Genomic DNA, 14,025 nt, shown 5'->3' with positions numbered 1-14,025 from the left:
CGCCTTAGGAGCGAAACTTTGCTCCGACCATTTTATTGGCCGCGTTCCAGCCAGATAATTTTCATAGAGGAGTTACGACGATGCGACGACTGACAAATTGCATCGCCGTGTCACTGCACCCCGCCACACGCTGATAAAGTTCATTGGGCCTTTGTCATTTCCCGCCAGGTCTTTGTGCCCCCGCTGCAAAGAATAACGACCAGCTCGATAAAACTTCTCACCGCGAAACAAATTGACAATGAATACCAAGCGCAACGCAGACGGAACTTGGACAACGAGTGCTCTTCGTGGTTCCGTTTCGAAGTCCGCGTTAGATTTATTTCCAGAAGCAAAAGATCGACTAGAAAACCCAACAATTATACAAAGCTTTCAGAAAAAAATGCTACTCGAACAAATTTTCTAAAAATTATCTATCGCTGATCTGTTATCTGAAATTTGTTATTTAAGAATGAATTTGTTCGTTAGTTTGTTCGCCGACCAGTTAACCGAGAAACGCGAAAACATTATTCTGTAAGATTTCGTTCGAAAGCGAGAGCCGAGAGAGCATCCTCGAGAGAATCTTCGAGAATGGAAACGGAAATTATTGATCGTGAAAGCTTCGTCTGTTGCTGGTGCGAAACAAAGATTCTAATGGTCGTTAGCGCGCTATCCCGTGGTTCTTGATCGCCGAAGAATGCTGAGTTGGCACAGGGATGTTGCACGATAGTGCCAACTCACGCCCAATGTGGTACACACGGTTTATTTTATCGTCAACTTTTTATTCGTGAGATCGTTGAATGCAGAGTTCGATCCTACGGGCACCTTTATTTCGTTAAAATCGGATATACGCTCTCCAATGTTTCATTCTGTTGTTTAGTGACTTTTACCTAAACACGTAAAGGCTATATTTTAATATTAAAAAGAAATATAGATGGGGAGAAGAAGAAAAAAGATAAAAAATGTTAATTGTTCGGCCTTAATTTTCGAAATATTTGCAGACACAGTTGATACTGCCAGATTCACTCCGCCTGCGTCGTCGAGCGTCTTCTGTTTACATCGAGGAGATGACCGACAGGCGAGCTGTATATCTATGTAACGGGTGGACTAAAAGATTTAATTCAACCAATTTCAATGATATACCAGCCCAGATTTAACTCATATATGCTTAGTGTCGAACTCGTTCCGAGGTGCAAGCTGCCCTCCCGTCGGCGACGATATAAAATACAGCCAAACTTTTACACAATTTAGTGATTAAATTAGGTCTGGCTATTTTTTATTTCGTCGTCAAGGATAGAGCAGCTTTTAGCCAGGAACGAGTACGACATTAAGCATATATTAGTTAGGTCTGTGCTAGTGTATCATTGAAATTGTTTAAATTAAATGTTTTAGTCCACCCGCTACATATACAGCTCGTCTGTCGGTCACCTCGATGTAAACAGAAGACGCTCGGCGAGCCCTTGCAATCGCAACGCGCCTTTGGCACACGTACAGGCGGAGTGAATGTGGTAGTACGAACGAAAAAGTCACCAAAGTGTAGAATTACATTCTCTGTTTCTAAGAAAAACGTCTGCCGTTTCAGGGTTAAATATTCGTTCGACCGTTGATGTGGTACATGTATAACTGCTTTCGAACGAATTTTATCCGTCTTTGCGAGTGGTCAGTTAAACGGAGAAACGTGAACTCGAATCTCTGTTTGTTATTCAAGAATTCCACGAGGGGAACAATCGAGTCCGACAAGTCGAGATTGATCGACGATCCGGTTGAAAAAAATACGGATCGTTATTAATAACAATAATCGACCAATAATTTACTAACTGAATGGGACCGTTTATCTGAAACACATACCGTGCTGTCGCTCGAACCGATTTATCGCGGTAAAACTTGGAAGACCAGTCGCATCGTTTATGAAAGCCGTGTCGGCGCGATCCTCGCTGCGCGTACCAATAAAACGAAAGCTAACGAGACTCTCGAGTTTTTACGAATCGGTGGGCATGCATCGACAACGTTTATTCGCAAATTGACAGTCGATTGCCGATAGATTCCTGCAACCTAATCGCGTTCCTCGCGCGAGTCATTCCATCGATTATTTGTTAAATTCTATGACTTTTAAATGAAAATTTTAAATAATTCCCAATAACAGTCTGGTCTTTCTTGGATAGTAAAAATTATAGAAAATTCTTGGTTCGAACGCGTCGCTAAGAACGTTACGATCGGTGAAAGGGATAGCATAATAATCTCGTTGAGCGAGGATTAAATAAACGGCCGCTTAAGCGAGCAATTGAATCAGAAAGTTAGCTGCGTTCTCGGATCGGCGAGAATGGCTATTGTTACCGCCGCGAAGTTAGGAAGCCCGGGGCACATTAACAATAATTACCTTGGTAACGGTTTCTCGAATGATAACACGGTGGCAAGTTTTTTCGAATTTAGGAAACTCGTAAAACACGCTGCTACATATGTACTATGTATTAGATGTACTATATAAAGTTTCGAGTGAGAATTTAACACGATAACTCTCGATGTACTATATTTCTTAAATTCGACAGATTTACTGACTCGAAACGGTCGCTCTGGCCGGTTGGTTTTTCTCCACGGTGCGTTCCCCTCGACTAACCTAAACAAGGGCCTGATAAACAAGTTTCCCAACGAGAAAATAAAAACGGAAGAAGTTAATACGATACGTTTGCTGGCGGGGCAGACACGAGAATAAAGGATTACTAACCGAACAAAGACTCTACGTTTATTAGCCCACATATTTACCCCGAGACGAAAGCAAGCCTAACGGTAGCCTAACCGGCTGGTGCGATAAGTGGCGCGTGGTCGGGGAACGCGTCATCTTGCGGCCAACTACATACATCGCATAATGCCATTCTTTCATGGAGGATATCGGAAAGGTCGTAGCGTATTGCGGATCCACCATTATCGCTGGCTGTTTCTTACGCGGGTAATTATCGATAAAGACGGGCTGTCGGTCTCCCTAATAAAATTCGAGGCAACCCTCGGCCATTCCTGTCCTATCACCCCCTCCCTCCTCTTATAGTCGTGATAAAAGCTTCGAGAGAGAAAGAAGAAACAACACGCTTGGGTCGATATCTCGTCGACCAAGGTATCCTTGAGACTTTTCTTAGGTATTGAGACGTCTCTCTCGTTCCTTACCGCGGACGGAAATATATCGGTTGTTTCGCGTCTAGATATTCAATTAATAAAACGTTCGACACACTCGGGCGTGAATGGCTCGTTCCAGCCAGCCCACGCTCGAACAGGCTGACACTTTTCCGTTCGCGTACGCTGGTTGATAAAACTAGAGGATCACAGGCGGTGGATCGATCGTCGAATTAATTCGCTACTTTTCAATTTTTTCAAGTTTTATTCGCTACGTATCAAACCAGTTATTTTATAGGCATTCGCAAGGCGACCTCTACCGATTTTAACGAAATTTGTACAACGCTACAACTGTTTTAGAGGGCTCATGCAGTACGATATTTTCCAACTAAACGACCTAAAAGATAATTTTCGAAGAACGAATTAAAGTAATCGAACTTGCATGCAACGTTGAAAGTTGCAACGATTCTTAATATGCACACGCTTTCGGGGCACATTCGCATGCAGGTGCTGGGAATGATTCATAGGCGACACACTATATCCCTGAATCTAGGTAAAAAATATTTCCCAATCGTATCACAGAGCTGAATTAATGGTTAAATAGTTAACAAGCGAGATCACGAAGTTGTCCACCTTTATAGCAGCGTTTCTCAAACTACAGTTATAAACTAGAATCACATTATTATTTTTAATCCTGTTTTTGTCTCGTTTAAGTATAATAAAATTTCTCTTCTAAAACAACGCGCAAAGGTAAATATCCTTAGAGGTCTAGATAGTCTTAGATGGAAAACGACTCGAGAAAAGGAGGCTGTCGAAATTTATCGGTATACAAAGTTACAGTTAAATCGGGTGTCCCGAAGGTCTCATGCTCTATTTTCAGGATCCCCCAAGTATCTGCGAATGACAGTACGAAACAGAGATGGGCAAAATGTTATTAATACCCAACAGTTCTATTTAGACTCGCTCATTGTGAGATATTTAATTGGATAATGCAATTTTCGCTATACGAATTTATTACGATTTACTACGAATGCTTATGGGATTAATTGTATTTGAGAGTGTGTGCTTGAGGGTTAAGAAACACTGGTGTAGAGCAAGGATCGTTTCACCCGTGATATGCGTAACAAATGATTTACAGGTGAATCGGGGTAAAAAGCGAAATCTAAGGTCTTATCTACAGGTTGAAGCCTCACCGTGGAAAACTTGACGGTTAGGAAGTCGTAGTATTTCACCAGGAACTTCATTATGCGGCCCGTGCAATTGGCTCCGTTCGAACAGCACGCGTTTCCTAGTCGTTCGGAAGTGGCTTTCGTTCGCGATCGTGCGAATAAATCGTTACGGGGTAATTAAAACACGGTTAGCCATCGACCCGGGCGCGATCATCGGTAAATTAATTCGTTAACGCGAGAGAAATCGAGAGAAACGTTCGCAGTTATTTTTGCGGTCGTACGAAGTAGGGGTGTTTTCGAGGTAGCTAAATTCGATTCGCCGCGTTGGTAACGCCATGCCGCGCGATTCCTCGAACGATCGATAAACGTTCGACGAACGAGCCTCCGCGCGAGGTCGACTATTATCGTTCCTTATCTTCGTCGACACTTTCAATCACCCATCGCTAACTATCAATCGCTGGTGAGACGAAACGACGACTCTGATTCATTTCACTCTCGATTCGCGCGTCTCTGTTCTTCTTCCAAGAAACGTCGAGATTTTCGTTCGAATCGGGATCGCTGCTCCCGCGTGATTTATCGTTCGTTTATACATATACCCGTTTCGATGCAGGGTAAACGTCCCGATAATTGCTAGTTTAATCCGTTCCTTCGCGATTTCGTTTCATCGTCCGAATCCACCCTTGTCGATCGACTCTGAAAATCTGCGGGATCGTTACTATTCAGAATTACATATTAAGAACATGAAAACATCGAAATAGATATGTTATGCCTCGATGCTATAACCGGTTTAATAAAACGGTAAATGTGTTGCAACGAAAAAAATTCATTGGTCTTATATACGATAAGTCGAAAAATTATTGGTACCAGCGTTTATATTTAAAAAAGGAAATGTTAATCGAACGATTTGCAGAGGTTTTTTAATAATTATTCTTCCAGACTATTTTTCAGTAGACGGTAGAAAAAGTATTAAAAGCACTTTTGCAAACCATTTAATTGACGCATTCTTTTTTAAATATACTATATCTGTGCCAATAATTTGTAAAAAAAAATTAATATTTAACGCTAAAAACATGAATAAGAACAATGAAACTTTCCAATCGTTATACGGATAATTCATTGAGAACCTATTGAATTCGGTAGTCGTAAAATTATGATAACTTGGGAAATCTACATTTTAAATCGTTAAAATTCTAATCTGGCCCGCTGTGCGAGAGAGCAAAACGAACGAGTCGATTAATCATCGAATCTATATGTACATATCGTGTGCTTGTTCACGCTGAAACCGAAACGAATCTAGCTACTCGAGCGTCGCACGTGCAGATGCAAAGATCACTGTCCGACTCTCGATTATTTCCTTCGGAGAGTTGCGCATTATCATGCTGCAGGCCGCGCGAAACGCCAACTATTGACGAGGAAAATCTCCGTTGGCTCCTTTCATGGCTCAAGGCGATCGTTTCTTTCGAGTGTTGCGAATTAACGCATCCGTAAAAAATGACGTGGCAGGCTTTCGTTAATTACTGCTCACGGAACGATTTCCAATTAACGAGCAGGTGAAAAGCAAATAATTACGGGTGAAAAGGCATCGAACGAAACTTCCGTGCTCGCGAATTCGAGTAAACTTCTGAGAGTTTCTCTCTTGTCTCCTCGTTCGTTGACCCATTCGACTCGACAAACGTAAAAAAGAAAGAGCAACAATGAAAACGCACAGGCGTGTAAAAATAAAAGCACGTTTTCGAGGTTACGAACTCTAACGCCATCTACCATAACAGCATAGAACGATAAACGGTTTTCTGTGTTTAAAAATATACTCGACGTTGAAATTGTAGCGTGAAACGTAGAAATATTCGATAACTCGATGCATAAACATTTTACAGCATCGAAAATATCGTTGCTTACAATTTTATAAGTAGCGAGTGACCGCCATGATAATCAACGCGTTATATTCTTAAAAAAAGTAAAAGCGGTGGGCTGCTTCTTTCGTTTTTATTCGACTGCCTTCAGCGAACCCCTCGAGAAGGTCACGCTCTCCTCTCATTTCCAAATTCGACACCTCTTATCTCTTAAACCTAACAACCTAAACATTCGTCGGCCAGCTGCGGCGATCGCCCCAACGATCGCTTATACACGTTTAAATAGGATAAACGTTAAAAGATCAAATTATATTCCATGTTTTTGACCGATCGTTTTACGTAAAATCGTCCTATTTCCGGTTGTAAATAAATTAACGAGTCACGTCTGAGAGACAAACGGCGTTTAAGCGGAACAGTTTAGGTCCCGCGAACCATCTACAACGACTGAAACAGGGCAAACGTCGCTTTTGTTGCAGTTTTCCCGTCGTATTTTCACACGGTCGATTCTTGTGAAGTGTTTCGACGTCGCGTCGTCACGCGCCGATAACCCGAACGTTCGTTCGTATTTCGCTCGATCGTGGACTCGCGAATTCAATTGTGTGCAAGCGGACGGTTTGCCAGCACGTTCTTTTAACCGCAACACGATCCTCTCGTCGATCGAACGAAAAAGACTATTATCGTTTCCGATCGGGAAGGCGACGGTCGAACGTTAAAGATTGTCCTCGAGCAACGTTTATAATGCAAGAAAACTCCACCTTGTCACGAAACGAATGAAAAAATATTATTTTAATTTATCACTGTAGTCGTATGTACTTTCAGGAGGAACGATTTCACAAATCTGTAAATTGTAAATGGTTATTCAGCTATAGGCAAAGAGTGCAGTTTTTTATGTAATATTTACAAGATAAAATAATGCGATCGAAAGATCATTTCTGTACTATTTTTATTTTATTTCCTTCTCTGTGATCGTTGCTTCTCAATTGACGGTAATAAAAAGTTTCTTGTTATGTAATCGCCTAATTAATTTGACAAAAAGCTTAAACACGTCCGGTATCGGGGGAACTCCCCCTGATGCCATTAACCCCCCGTAACCTCGCGTAACTGTAAAGTCACCTATACTTTCAAAGTCGGACTTCCTCTTTTCACCTCTGTCCGCCATTCTGATATTTAAATAATAGTTTGTATCTCCTAAATGAAATTTTCAAGACCAACGACATTTACTATGTTTGGTAGCAGAGCATCGTTGCCTCGAGATTCTTGCGTATTTCGAACAGCTTCTGCCGCGTTATGACCCAGTTTGAACTCGCGAAACATCATTCGTGTTCGAAAAATGCTGTGTACGGTGTGGAGCCTAAAACAGGCCACTTACTCGCTTTTAGCGATAGAAAAGGATACATCGAACCAGTGCTCTCAATCTTTTTCTTTTAATTGTAAAATCATTTCGTAATAGTTTAACTACTATATAAATAAGATCTACCGAATTCGTTCGAGATGAAATATTTTCGACCACAATATACCATTCGAAATAAATTTTCCTATTTTTCGAACAGTGATCTTAAACTTAATCTTTTTCTCCTACGGGACCCCTCTTTTGGCATTCGTGCCAAGTTCTTTTTCAAATTTTGACATCCGTAATACCGTCGAACGAAGAAAACAATCCTAAACTAAATCGCGAGTAAAACATCGTAACAAATTAAATAAAATGCGACGAAATAACTGTAAATTTTATCAAACTTTTAACAAAATTTTAGTTACATGATAATTTATAGAAGTGTGGGGGATCCCGTTGATGAGAGATGATTTACCAGTGAGTAAGACCATTCCCTAGACACTAGGATATTGAGTGTCGGTCGAGGAGCGTATAAATACTAATACAAGGTCGGTCGAACGCTTGCGAGAGAGACAAGAGCGTAGCCCTCTAGCGGCGAGTACGGGAGGCGATGAACCCCCCACAGAAGTAAATCTATTAATTATTAAAATTAAATAAGAAACCTTTCGCAAGAATTCTGATCACCGAAAACCGAATTTCATCCGGAATGTCTCCGATTCCCCGGTTGCAAAGTAAACGAAACGATACGATACTCGCGTTGCACGAAACGTCAAATTCACGCAGGATGAAAAGTCACTCGATGATCGACGCCCGCGCGAACGTTGACGTTCTTCGAAAAGGAAGAATATTCGATTTTCGAAGGGTCGAATCACTCGTTGTTCTCCGACGGAGAAAAAGAAATGTGATCTTTCGATGGACAAAGTCACTGGTCGATCGCGACGCGAGCTGTTAGCGTCGCGACTAGTTTCCGCGGCGGACAGCGAGGAGCCGAGCGGATTTCTGCACGCATTCCCGTGCGTGTCGCGTTTACGACGCACGCTTACGCAACGCGGTCGCGTCTTCTGGGGGCCGCGTGTTTATTTGCAGCCCGCGGTCGACAGTTTCTTTTCTGTCAGCCAGCAAAACCGTACGCCTCGCCGGAAATTCTAGCGCGATTGGGTCGAAATTGCAGACTCGAACGATCAAACTGGTCAATCGAGGACAAAAATCAGAATTTGACACGTTATCGTTTCAAATTTTCTGGTTGGAAGAAAAAACATGTCACAATTACAAAAAAAAAAAAAAAAAAAAAAAAAAAACAAGTTTACGTATTAATCGGATTGTAGAATGTGCGACTTGCATAATCGATGTTATTTTTATCCAACACTTTTATATTAAAATGTAAATTTTCGAAAATTTAGAACAACGCGAGCGTTGATTTAGCAGAGGTATTGAAATATTTTCAATTTTTAATTCTAGTTTAAAATGTGCTCTTAAAATCAAAGGATTTGTACGAGTGATAGATACCATATGTAACAACATTTTAAGTAATAGATTTAGTGTATAAGTACCTAGTGCAACTGCATCGACTGGTCTAACGAAAATTATGGGGTTCCATTTTAAAAAACGTTACGATTAGCAATTTGCAAATTATTGGAAACCGTTTAATTTTTCATCGTGGAAATCGCGTCTGTTTCCTAACCTAACCGTTTCAAAAATCCATTTCGTTCTAGTTGCAACCTGTGTAGATAGAAATTCTCTGCACGATACTAATGCTCGCCATGACTAAAGACCATTTAAATTAATTTCTCCCCTTGCGAAGAAATCTCCCATTGCGTTTCGTTACGAACAATGAACGGCCACAATCGAGAATTAATTTCCAAAGGAACTCTCGCCGCAACAAAAGTTGCTCGGTAAGAGCAAGGAAAAACTAGGCGAAGCGCCTAGATTCGCGGGAATTCGATCGACTATCGCGATAAAGAGCACGTATCCACGCGATTAATTGCGAGAAAAGTAAAGTATTAAAAGAAAGTTGCCGAGAAAAGAGAAATCTCGTCGTAGCGCGTCATAAGTAAACAATTCTCGCCTAGTTGACGGTAATGGTGTCGACGGTTTCCGATTAATCTCGACCTTCTCGATATCGTCGATCGAGAATCGTCTCCGTCGACCATCGATCAACGCGGACCGGAGAGGTGAACCGATGTCTAGGCCCGCGGGTTGTGCAATCGGCTCGTTAAATGCACGATGTAGGCCTCAGCGATGTGCCAGAAACGAAAATACCTCGAGACGAAGTGGCAACCGAAAATCGCGGTTACTTCCCTGAGTTCGATTCGACCGACAAAGGACGTTCTGACAATTCGGATAATCCTCGAACCAAGATAACAGTTATTTTCTAACTTTTGTCCGATTAAATTCGATCGAACGAAATGCAATTTTTATGAATAATTTGTTCTTTTTAACAGCCATATTTATTTAGAATAGGGAGAAATCTCTTTATTTTTACCAATTGTTATTTATTATACCGTGTTACTTATCTATTTATTTATTACAGAACCGACACAGGCAGGTATAAGTAATATAAATGAACAATACGTGGGTTGGTTTTTTTCAAGCGGTCACCCATCCCAGTACTACTGACCGCGCCCAATGGTGCTTAACTTCGGTGATCGGACGAGAATCGGTGTTTTTTCACGTGGCACAACCCCTCACTAATATTAATTTTAATTTATTCAAACACAAACCTTTAAATATCTAAATTCGTAAGAAACAACTTTTTTTCATTTATTACAAATCACCGTTATAGTGCACGAATACTAGAACCAAACGGGGATTACACGTATAAGAAAAACTTGTTCGGAATGTTGAATTCTATAACATATTTGAAAATGATCGAAATCGGTGAGACGATCCCAATTCTAAATAATTACCGGTAAAATGATACAAAAATTGACGTTTACTGTTTCAAAATTGACAATTCAATTCAATTCGAAGTATGAAAAGAAAATTGAAAAATTCACTGTACGTATACAGTAAGAAAAGTCGTGAAATAAAATGACGCTGAAATAACGTTGTACGTAAGAAATTGTAAAAAAAAAATTTTTTAAACGATCGTGTTAAGTATAGCGTTGATGAAATGATAGTATTTACCAAGATATCCTGAAGAGACACCGGCATCAGCGAGCACATTGACATGACTACTAGCAGGTACTCTTGCGTGAAACTTGGTGTCTGTGTGGGGTTTTCTAACGATTTTCTATCGCTCACAGCTTTGGTTCGACGAACGCAGAAATACTATATCACCGATAAGGTGTCTCGAGAAATTGTTCAGCCACATTCGAAGCGTATCGTTTATGGGACGAGCAACGCGTGCCACTGGTATCGGTCGAAAGCCATCAATGAACCTTGGTCGCGATCGCGTTTACACGATTTCACGACGACTTTTCGGTCAGAAATTCGAAATTACGATACCGATACGATACTGTTGGCAGAACGAGACTGGAATCTCCGCTTTGCGGACGAAGAATCGATCGAGCGTACTACACTGACGCGAAATAGAAAGTGTGTGACGTTTAGGAAAATACCAGGATCGACCTGGTTGCGAGAAGTTTCGTTGCCGGAGACGAAAGAACTGATCTCCTCGCAATCGGAAGGCCGAGTCGCCACTGGCACGTCCTGATTCCGCGGAAGACTCCCTCGCGCATATATTAAATTAAGCCACAGTGCGAGGCAGTATAGTCACTGTGCTGCCATAATCCAATATCTCGCAGGTAATCGACGGTCGACGATAGAGTCGATACTAAACACTCAAACAACGATCAACCGCAAAGAGACATCGACGAAAGTCACGTTCGAAACGATTTGTTAAATTTCCACCTGCGCGAACCGTCTGTACTATTCGACCTACGACCAGGGAAATCCCAGTAATCGAGATATTCAACAAACGGAAAGTATATTTTAAAAATCTTTAAAATATTTTCTGACATATTGCTTTCATAGTACTTTAAACAATTATAACAAATATAAGTGCACTATCGAAAAGATTATTGATAAAACGTAAAAAATGAAAATTGTAACTATAAGAACAGAGACGTTTAAGCGTTTCGTAGAATTTGTCGACAATTATAAAATGACAAACAAGTTTTTATGCGTAACTTTCTTAATTAGAGATTCGGGAGCAATTACAACGTTTTCAATCGGCCAGATGGGCCTCGAATCGAACGAACGTAACCGCGGTAAAGTTTTGCGAAATACGACGTCGTTAAAATTAAGCATCGAAGCTTAACGTGTTGAAAGAGTTCCATCGAAAAATACGATAGTAAAACGACGACCGCGTCTGGTTTCATTCTGCAAAGATGATTCGCGCAGGTGGAATTTATCGAACGGCCAACGAGATTCACTACGGACTGCAACAACGCTATTAACCACTTAATTTAACGTTGCGGACCATTAGCCGCGAATAACTAGTCCGACTAACTAGCGGCTAGTCTGATTTAAGTGCAAATCAGCGACTCGTTGCTTCGAAAATTCCTGATTTTCCATCGCCGTGGCAACGAACAAAAAATAAGAGAAGCCTCGTTCCCTTTGAGGCAACCGGTTTCGGATTTAAAAATATCCTTTAAATTCGCCATTCGTGCGAGACGGGAACGTTGCATCGCGACAGGACGCGAGTCACGTTGCTGGGAGCTAGCTGTTAATACAGCAGGCTTCGCGATTAAACGCAACGGAATCAAATAATCGTTAAATACGGATAATTTGTCTTAAACGATCGAGTACCACGAGTTTCTGAGATCTCGTCTAATATTACTTACAATATTTGTCTCGACATCCCTAACGTTCGTTTCTTTCGAGGATTCTTAACAACTCGCGTGGCTCGTCTCTCAAAACTGGAACTCCCCATATTCGTGCTCGAATCGTTTTTCAATATTTATAAGACACTGGTAAACACTCGTCGTTCGATGACAGGTGGACGACCGATCGCGAGGGCGCGAAGAATATTCGATTATGCGTGGCTCGCCTCGCTGGAATATGCATTCCGTTCAACCGTCGTGTCTCTAGGAGTGCGGTGAGGACTCCGGTGGAATGTTATTGTTCATCGTGCTGCGTTTCCGTTGCAACGCGAACACCGGCTTCGCTTTCATCCTACGTCGCGAACTCTCCTACGAGGCGTGTCCAAAATGTAATCACACACTGATATACGTAAAAGTTACAAAATAATTTCAAACGACGTTCGAGGAATAACTGACGCTTGGCTCACCACGACTCTCAATGGCAGCACCTCTCGGGCACGCTTTGAGCGCGCAGGGGATAGGTGGCCGTCGCTTAAACAAAGATGCGCTCAACACGAAAATTGGGGATCTGCTCATAAGTGACGAGCGCGCGCATCGACCGTGGGGCCTGACGATCGGTGCCTCATGGACTAACGGTAGCCAAAATCACGGCCATCGTCCCAGTTGTATTCAAACCGCGAACAGTTAAGCAGTTTGGTAGTGACTTTTATTTTTTCTCGTCAATGTTTCTCTCATTTTTATATAATTATTACATACCCGAGGTACTCACGCTCATAAACCTTTTGCAATTAATACAATTGCGAAGGTGTTATGCGTTTTATTTAAATGCGTAACAACTAACGTCGTCGCTATCTCCAACGCTCGTTCATTTTTTGTACAATCTCTTGTATACTCTGTAAATAAATTGTGAACACCTTGATTAAATATATGCCCCATTTTCATTTTTCGCGACTCTCGAACAATCGAACTAAAATGAAAATTACAAAAGATAATGTGTTACTTCCAGATATATGTAGAAATACGTCTTCGTGGTATCCGATCAGTAATTGTTCTTGCGTTTACTAGCTGTCGGCGTTCGTATAGTCCTTATTAACTTAGGTTGTTGTTACGTTGCACAAAACACCGTGATACAGACGATCGATGAATCGTTTGCAGCAGCAGCAGCAGCAAGATTGGCAGTTACTCGCGGACTGTAAATATCCACATCCGGTTTTATACAATTATCAGGATGTGCGTGATACCGAATTCGATGTTCGAACAGTCTCACGCGAACGCCAAAACGAGCCATTTTTTTAAACGTCGTCGTTCGACGCGGTTCGGATCCAAAGAAACAACTTTGATAACGTTTAGCTCTCTTCGAGGCTCGCGTGAAGAAAAAGAGACAATATAGGGAGACCATTGAGTCCTGTGCGTGTAACGGTTGTATTCGTTCGAAGCACACGGCCTTCGAAAAGAAATCGGTATTAATAGATGCCTGTTCGTAGACTCGGATTAATTTCAGGTCTCTCGTAATTTTCCAAGGTAAGAGAATCACACGACGCGCCGGGAATCGAGTATCCGACCCTTAATACGCCGGCCCGTAATGAATATTAATTATATTTTCACCGAGTACATGCACGACGAGCGACCTTACACTCGACACACACACACGTATACCATAACTCTGTAATTTGTCTTTTACAAGAACCACGTGACGTTTAATGAGACGCTCGAGATATATTTCGATCGAACTTGGGCCCAACTTCTACATTCAGGGTAAGGGGCTCCTTTCAACAATCCAACCAGATACGAATAAGTAGAACGCGTAACCTTCCAAATAAAATTAACAATTG

At 41.5% G+C, this 14,025-nt stretch overlaps 1 protein-coding gene across 5 annotated transcripts in view; it reads right to left on the bottom strand.

Moving 5' to 3' along the window:
* The window catches only part of LOC143348384 (uncharacterized), a 117,891-nt gene that overhangs the window by 53,751 nt on the left and 50,115 nt on the right, over positions 1-14,025 (bottom strand). The window lies entirely within an intron of this gene.

This window comes from Colletes latitarsis, chromosome 11 (assembly GCF_051014445.1).
Source record: "Colletes latitarsis isolate SP2378_abdomen chromosome 11, iyColLati1, whole genome shotgun sequence".
Classification (NCBI taxonomy): Eukaryota; Metazoa; Arthropoda; class Insecta; order Hymenoptera; family Colletidae; genus Colletes; species Colletes latitarsis.
Note: the sequence above shows the minus strand (reverse complement) of the source record. Positions and strands in the feature narration are given on the sequence as shown.